Source organism: Halyomorpha halys, unplaced genomic scaffold (assembly GCF_000696795.3).
Source record: "Halyomorpha halys isolate HHAL.00 unplaced genomic scaffold, Hhal_1.1 Scaffold106.1, whole genome shotgun sequence".
Taxonomy (NCBI): Eukaryota; Metazoa; Arthropoda; class Insecta; order Hemiptera; family Pentatomidae; genus Halyomorpha; species Halyomorpha halys.
Genome location: NW_027111449.1, coordinates 353,991 through 363,096, shown reverse-complemented (window position 1 = coordinate 363,096; position 9,106 = coordinate 353,991). Strand labels below are relative to the sequence as shown.

The 9,106-nt window shown below is 34.6% G+C and overlaps 1 protein-coding gene across 3 annotated transcripts in view; it reads right to left on the bottom strand.

Annotated features, from left to right (window-relative positions):
• The window catches only part of LOC106677695 (serine/threonine-protein kinase MAK), a 258,305-nt gene that overhangs the window by 72,353 nt on the left and 176,846 nt on the right, over positions 1 to 9,106 (bottom strand). The window contains exon 1 of one of the 3 annotated variants that reach the window (XM_014415771.3): positions 3,529 to 3,597. The exons of the other annotated variants lie outside the window; for them this stretch is intronic. The gene's annotated coding sequence lies outside the window, so the exon portion shown is untranslated. Of the gene's footprint in view, positions 1 to 3,528; positions 3,598 to 9,106 lie in introns of those variants that run through there. 3 annotated transcript variants of the gene reach the window in all.

The window sequence follows — 9,106 nt, the reverse complement described above, 5'->3', positions numbered from 1 at the left end:
GTCGGTATAGTTGGCTGAATCGTCTGTTGAGTTCTTGTCTTTTAAGTATAGTATGTTGCTTTCAGGTGAGTCTTTTGTCCAAAATGAATCCGAGGTTTCGCACTGTGTCGGATCTGGGAAGAGGTATATCATTAAGAGTAACAGGTGGACAGAAGCTGCGACGGAGAGTGAAAGTCACATAGGTGTATTTCGATTCACTGACTTTTCTTCGCCATTGGTTACACCATTGTTCAATCCGGGTGAGGTGTGTTTTGAGATTGAATGAGGCTATTACAGGATCGGGATAGGAGGATAGGATAGCTGTATCATCGGCCAATGTTGCCAGGAACGTGTCTGGAGTGATGGGAATGTCAGCAGTGAAGGGGATGTAGAGGACAGGGCCCAGGACACTGCCTTGGGGAACTCTTGCCTCGATGGGGTAGATAATTGAGTACTTAGAACCACAGCGAACTCGAAAGGAACGATCTCAGAGGTAGGAGCGGAGGGTAATGTATAATGTTTGGGGTAATATGGATTTGAGCTTGGAAAGCAATCCGGCATGCCATACCCGGTCAAAAGCTTGCGCTATGTCCAGAATGGCACCCGAGCAGTATTGTTTCTTTACAATAGCTGAAGAGATGTAGTCAACGACTCTGAAGCCTTGTTGAACTGTGAAGTTCTTAGAGCGGAATCCAAATTGATGTGCGGTAAAACTCTGTGATTCAACTATGGATAGGTTACGTATAAGGAGGATTTTTTCTATAATTTTTGAGAGGATTGGAAGTAGGTTGGTTGGTCTATAGGAAGCAGGATTATTAGGAGGTTTTTCTGGTTTTGGAAAGAGTATAATAATGGAATATTTTAGAAGGATAGAAAAGTGGGTTGTTCTTAGGATACAATTACAAAGATATGTAAGGAATATTATAGCTTTGGGAGGAAGTTGGCGAAGGATTTGAGGAGTCAGAAGATCATACCCTGGAGATTTACGAGGAGTTAGCATCCTCAGTTGATATTTGACCTCAGAAGGGGTGACTGCTCTAGGAGGTAAGGAGAGTGGGATTGGTGACGATAGGTATTCTTCAATTGTTTGGGTTAGGTCAGTATGAAGTTCAGGATGAGGAGTGAATGTGTAAGAAAGGTGAATGGCTAGCTCTTCGGGTTTTTCTTCGTCGGATGCAGCCCATGCGCTCTCATTTCTTCGAAGGGGTGGGAAATATGATTGGATTTTAGGATTCTTTTGGTCATGTTCCAGAGGGAATTGTGAGTAGAAAGGGAAGAGAGGTAGGAATTGAAGGACTCGGATCGATGGTTGGACAATTCTCTTGAATATGGAGATAGTTAGGATTAGTGGACTATGGTCTGAAGATAGGTTATCGAGACGTGAAAGGGAAGTGTTAAGAGGGCCTAAGCCTTTGTGTATGAAGAAGTCCAGGAGGTCAGGGTTACGGTTAGGATCGGTTGGCCAGTATGTAGGAGAGTTGGGACAAAGAATGTAGCATCGAAGGAAATTGATTACAGACAGGAGTGATCGTCACGGGAATTGGTATTTCTAGCTTCCCGTTGATTTTTGTCAATTTTGATATTTCCAGCTTGATTTTTTGTGTTGAGGTCTGCATCTAGAAGGAATTGGTGTCCGAGGGAATCAAGGAAGGAATCGAATTGTGGTTGGGAAGTGGGAATTCTTGGTGGGGAATAACCCGCTACTATTGTTATGGGAAATAGAGAAGTTTGGATCGATACGGCTGTGGTTTGTAGGAAATTTTGGGCTTGTAGAAGGACTAAGTGATGTGAAAGGGATCGATGGATAATGACAGCAGTGCCACCATGTGCTGTTCCGTCAGGATGGTCCGATCGTAAATTTGGTACTGAGGTATGTTCAAGTTTCAGTTATTAGAGGTAGGTCAATATTTTTGTCGTATAATAAGGCCGTTAGTTCATTAACGTGGTTTCGAATACCATTCGGATTTCAAAGGAGAATAGAAAGAAACATAAATGGTGCCATTTAAATGTTTCTTGGCGGATGAATAAGATTAGATACTAGATTTGTAAGTAAGGAGATGAGTGGAATGATAAGGGATCTAAATTCAGATAGAAAAGAGGTGAGGAGGTTTGTGAGATCTGTCGCGTTAGGAGGAGGGGGGATACAAGGTATCTGATGATTAGGCTTTTGGGAAGTGGATTAGGTTTGAGGAACAGAGGGATGAGAATGTTGGGATTGAGGTTGAGGATAATGGGATGTAGGTTGCGATTGTGGCAGGGCCTGAGTTGCCTGTTCTGATTCTCCAGTCATTTGAGCGAAGGACACTCCCGGTTTGACAATTCTTGAGGGTATCCTGGGTGGTCTGGTAGCATCTTCTTGTCTAGGACCTCCCTGTTTTCTGGACGCTAGATTTTTATAGGTCTCGCACCCCTTGTAGTTGGCCGGATGCCCTTCTTTGTGGCATGCACACACAGCAGGTGCTTGCCTAGGCTTGCTGCATTCTACGGATTTGTGTTGTTGTTGTTGTTTTTAAAATTATTATTATTAAAATTTGAGACTATAATTTGGATGATGCCAATAATGTTTAGTGTGGCCATAATCTTGACATTTCACTATTGTTGTATTAGGATAGGGTTGTTCAACTACTACTCTGGAGTAATATGAACGGTTCACATTATAAATTTCTTCAGCTCCAGGTGTTTGTTCGAGGGCAACGCTATTTTGTTTGATGCACTATGTGGATCTTTGTTATCTTTTAGTACGTTAACTACTTGTAGTACAACGTATCCCATGGCCGTAAGTTCTTCTTTGATAGCTTCCAGTGGTGTTGAGGGGTGTAATTGTCTGATGGCTACTCTGAACGCCCTCTCCTGACGTACCTGATATGTGTGGTAGTCAGCTTTTGTTTCAGATAAATATTTTATTATTTTCCTGTATGTATCTGCGGTATCTGGTATTAATTTCGTATCATTGATGCGACCTTGACAAACATATGTACCTGGGTTAACTTTTTGATGTTATTGATAAATATTGGTGGTGGCTTGGGTTCTCTGAGGGTCTGGTTCGCTTCGATGTTATCTACTGGTAAATTTCCTAATACGTCGTACGGATTTGGCGTGAAAAATGACGATTCCTCGGTTGTACTTGGATTAGAAGGGCCAGGTTGAGAGTTCATTTCACCAATTGAACTACCTGGTGTCTCAGGTGGTGTGTTTCTCAGAGATTTTCTTGATTTTTGTTTAGCTGGAGAGTTTCTGGGTGTATTACCCAGGCTTCGAGATCTTTTGGTGCTATTTTTATTGGACATCACCATATGGAAGTATCTCATACCATAATGGTGAGTCGAGATAATAAAATAAGTAGAGAGGTTAAAAATAGTATAATTTTAGTTTGCGTATTAATATACGTAATTAAAGACGTAAAGGAGAGAGCAGTCTATCTTCAATGGCAGCTAGTGGCCAACTGACCAAAACCTGGGCTGTTATCTCTAGTACGAGTCTATGGCTGCTGTTAGTATTAAGGAACGCATAGACTGTTCACTAAAAATTTATAAATAAGCCACAACTCACCTAGATTTTAGTTCTCATGTGAGCAGTATCACTTATCATTTATTATTACTGCCACTGTTTTTTCACTATTGTTTTTATCTAGGTTCACTGGAAAATACAGTCTATTGTGGGACACGAAGAAACATATGTTCATTTGCTAACTAGCGCATGCGCTTGACACTGATTTAAAAAACTAAAATACAAAGTTATTCAGGCGTAGTAAAGTTAGAGCTAAAAATAATATGGCGAACATGAGTTAATATAGTATGTGAGGAAAAATTACTAAGGAAGTAAAGTGGAAAGGTTTTGCAAATGATAAGATGAAGGAAAAAATATTCTTAAAATACATTTCATGATAAAACTTACTAACTGTTGTTGAAAATACCACAAAGTGTTGTAACTTTTACAACTTTATATTTTAGTTCTTCAGATCCGCTACCTTGGACTACATTTGGACAAGCGATTAACCTGGAATCCTCACACCAGACTGAAAAGACAGGAAACTGCACGTCGATTTCGACGATTACAGCACTTACTAGACAAACGGTCTAAACTTCCAACACATTACAAAAGACTGATCTACATGACTGTAACAAGGCCAATCTGGACATATGGAGTTGAGCTTTGGGACTCCACTAAACCTTCGAATTCCCCTCGTATTCAATCCTTACAATCCAAAATCCTCAATGCTCCTTAATTTGTTACAAATAAAATCATACATAAAGACCTTAATGTTCCCTATGTAACCGATCTAGCCCGAACCAGATATCACTCCTTCCATTATAAACTCTCTAATCACTCAAACCATATTATCTTTTTATTGTTTTCATTCTCACGATTTTATTTTTAGTTTTCATAATTTACATATTTGTGAAAGTTTGATTTTCATATCACTTTTTTTTTTCTTATTTTATATTTTTAAACTGTTTTTTACCGCCCTTTGCTTTTTATACTGTTTTATTATCATTCCTACATCGTTATCTTTTCTGTACTTAGCCCTGAAGAAGGCTAGTGTAAACTCCTGACAGCACGCCTGTCGAACATCGTCTCCTCAAATTAATCCAAGATCAACCAGAAACGAAACATTATTTTATGATTGAAAAGTAAAATATTTTCAATCAATCTTATTCTGGGTATTTTCATATACTCGAAACTGTAAATATGCGCGTAAAATTTAGGTTTAATATAAAGTGAAGGGGACATTTGTCTATAAAAAATTAGTATCACATTTTATAACATGCCAGGGCAAGGACAGTAGTTTTGAAATGGCCTCACTGGTTACACTCATCCCAAAACTAATTAAGTACGAAATGTTAGCAAGAAGAGGCTTCATAATACAGAGTTAATCACCCTTATCAAAGAATAACGATATTCTGATTCAGACACCTTATTTCAAATGATAAAAAATTTGTGATAAAATAAAATAATGATGTACTATACACTTTTCTTTTCTTTTATCAATAAATTCAATTTTTTTTATCTGGAAGATATGGTTAGAAGAAGCCGACAACATAAATTTAATTTATTTTAATTAATAAAGAAGTAGTACGAAAGAAGTAAGTACTTGTTCCTTTGGCAAGTAGGAGTAGAACATGGAAAATGACCTTAATAAACTCGCACAATTTAGGAGTCCACTCAGACCAAATATTTATATTTTAACACAATAGGAGTTAAAATTAAGTTAAACACTAAGTGGATTCCATATAACCAACGGTGTACCCAGGATCTAAATTAGGGGAGAGCCATAGTCAATCAGATTGTATCATTTCAGCAACCAAAATTTAATAATCAATAATTATAATCATCGGAGTGCTTTATTAGTTATTACAATTATTTTTATTAAATTGAAACCTTTTTTCACTTCTGTGGGGGGAGAGGGAGAGGGGAGCTGTCCCGTGTATATAACCAAATTCTGTAGCAGTATTATGGAGCAAAAACGATATTCAATAATTTTTAAGTTATTTCATCAATGTCCTAATCAGGCTGTGTTCAGGGAATCAGGTTGTTTAGAAGTCATGATTCAGAAAAATCACCCAGGGGCTTCGTAGTATTGCTTTTTAAAAAGGGTTGTGATGAGACCCGATCCCTGTTGGAGTTAACTCAATAAATTTGATTATTTCATCAGATTTAAAATTCACGAGTTATTTTTTTTCTAAAAATGAACGGAAAGATAAGGACAATGAGATTAAAGTTAATATGAAATATTCATACTGACCAACCACAAATCATCGTAGCTAAAGGATCCATTTGAAAGGCAAATCATCAGGAACAGTAAACTGGTTTATTAATTTATTATCGTAAACGTTATTAACAAAGATTGGAGCTGCGAACCATTTAAGGCTTCCTGGTACACATTTACTTTTACCGCAACTACATAAAACCTCGCACTGATGTTTATTATTTATGTACTCCTCATGACTTGCAAAGTATATGTGCGTTTACCGTGCCAAACTTTCACCAAAACATATTTGTTCCTCTCGAGGGGTAATTTATCTTTATTCATGTCCTTCCGGTATATAAAACCTGTCTTGAATATCTTAAAGTCTATAGAAGCGATGATTTTGCTATATTCAACCCTAACACAGTATACTATTTTAATTAAAGTGCTCATCCACAGGATATAAATCACAATGTTACTGCTTTCAATCCAACAAAAGCAGAAGCCTGTTAATGTAGCCAATAAATGGGGTCCATAACTAAAGAGCAGATTAGAATAAAACCTGACATTTTAGGGAAAAAAGAGATTTTTGCTCGAGTAAATGTTTCGAATATTCCATTTTTACTGCTATGATTTTTATGATTTATATCTTGATTTTTTTTAAATCTTAAATTTTTATTTTTCCTTTAATTTATATTTTAAATTAGATTTTTCCTGTCTAAAATAAGGATAAAAAAAACATTAAATAAAAGTTTGAATTAAATTATCATTTATATTAACATAATTATTTGATTGATAGTTCATTATCATCTGCCATTTTGTTTCAAAATTACTACCAATAGAACGCTCATTTCCTGTCTATTTATGAAGAACAACGAAAAATGTTTGTTTTGGAATCATTGTTCCTGATATTAAGTAATGATTGTCATTAGAATCCTGATTTTTTTTTATATACAATTTCTGATTATATCGATTCTGGAATAATTTTGTATTTTGTTTTTATGAATATCTTTTTGTAAATTAGAAACTATTCAGCAATTAATTACAGTATTTTGCTCATTATACAAATTCAAATATTTAAATTCATTTTGCGCTTTCAGTCGAAAAAGGCGTGTAATCCTCTTTTTTTTCTTTGATTAGTATTATACGAAATAAAACTCAATGCCGATCTAAAATGAAGTTTTTCTATCCTATAAAATATTTTTTTGGAATCCTACAAATGGAATCTTATTTATCCTCCAATACACAACAAATTAGATCCTATTCCATACATAGTTACGCCACATGCTCATTCCTTAGAACATAGTTTTCGGGCAGACGTCATTTTTCTGGATGCAACCTCAATTGAATTAAGACTAAAAATAATGTAGATATTATTGAATAAGTCCATGTTAAAATAATAAACACCGTGAAAGGCCAGTAAGAACCAGAGATGGCCAGGGTGAAGTAACACAAGTGAATGTCAGCTTCGTGTGGCCTCTCACCGGGTGTCGCAATAACACGAGTTCTGTGTCTGTCCGGGTAAGACATTGTAACGTCTTTGTAATATATTTAACAATAAAATTATATATCCAAAATTGCAATTTAATAATAAGAATGACAGTTGGCAATAGAAATTAAGTAAATTGCCATTATCGGAATATGCACTTTTTAAGCAACTTTCTGAAAACTATGCCTATGATACAACATTCCACTAACGTTCACTCCTAAATTTCGAGTTGTTCCAAAAACAGTGGCGATTGTTCAGCAACTGATAAATATCTTATGTAACCATCAAGTATTTAGGTTGGAGAATGTATTGCTTGTGAAATAAGGGACGAATGGATTTCAAAATAAAGCCAAAAAATAAAATTAAAAATTCGTTGTTCTGGTGTAATAATGCATAACTTATTTTGTTTATATAATGTGTCTGACGTAAAATTATAAAAAGTGGAATATTTATACATTTTTCATTGCTATTTCCTCAACATAATTATTTATTGATCCATTCTTTTGAATATCATGAATTAACATTTGTAATTATCCTTATCATATTAAATAGAAAAATCATTTTTATATTTAAGTTTCAAGCTTAAATGGCGAAAGAAATAAACCTACTAGCTATGTATGGAAGTGGTATGTACCTAATAAGAACCTCCACTTGTCTCAAACTGGTAAACTTTAAAAGTATGTCTCAGGTTTCAAATAAAAATATTTATGGATTTTCTTTGCAATTAGGCTTTTTCAAAAATAAAATATTTTTTATTTTGATATTTTGATACCACAAGACACACTTTAAAACTTTCGATTCGAAGACGTATTATTTGAGATGGTCAAAGCTCCTTCTAATTTTCATGGTGTTTTGAGTTAATTTGCACGATTAGTATTGATTTTGAAAATTCAATTAGCCTAAGCAAAAAAAACCTATAATGTTAATTATGGAATTATAAATATTAATGAAATTCAACAACTATCGCTAATCGGAATTTCATGGAATACAAATTTAAGCATGGGAATGGGAGAAGCAAATATGGTGAGCGAAAATTTAAAATCAATCCCCATCATTAGGATCTTACATTTATAAGCATTTTCTAGTCACTGTATTTAAAATTTTGAATGTGCCGTGTTGGGCCCAAATACTCTCTCCCAAGTAAAAATAAAATTTATAACTAGTTTAATTGGGAAACCCATTGGAATTCGGCAATACAAGTTGATTTTGAAATGTTCGGCGACAATAATAAATCAGTGTTTTTTAAGGTATATATTTAAATTTTTAATTTTTAGGTCTCTAAAGAAATGGTGCTTTGTGAGAGCAGGTTGTGTTCTTGTTATGTGAAATAGCGAATACGGTTATGTACAAGTTATAAATCAATTCCAGTTTCTTAAAGAATAAAAAAGTGAGAATAATAATTATTTTTGTTTTTATGTTCTCTAATAAAACGATGTAAGTGGAATTATATTTTAATAAAAAATGATAATTTGCCTAGTCGCAAGTTTTAAGTATTACTATCAAAAATACCACAACGGATAAGTACAAATCATCTAAAAGAAAAAAATTATATTTTTTATTAAAATGGTTGTTGCATGAATTCCTCTTGTTATCTGTATATTTTTTTATGAATGTAAACACACGCAAAAAGGTTATGAACGTAATAATATTTTTGGAAACTTTTATCAAATTATAAAGTACCTATGAACCATTGAAATATTCATTATTATTTTCTCAGGAATAATGATAGTGAATAAAAATAAATAAATAAAAATAATTAAAGTCTTTCTACGCGCTAGAGTCAGAGCTGCCAGAGATGTATAAACACATAGTAGATAAGAAAGGACTTTGATGACAGAGGTTTTTTTTATCTAGCATGACACTATTAAACTTCTGGAGTACTGCACTTGCTACATATTTACTTCTCTGGTTTGGTGCTATAACGGAATAAATTCTCTAATGCCAAGTTTATG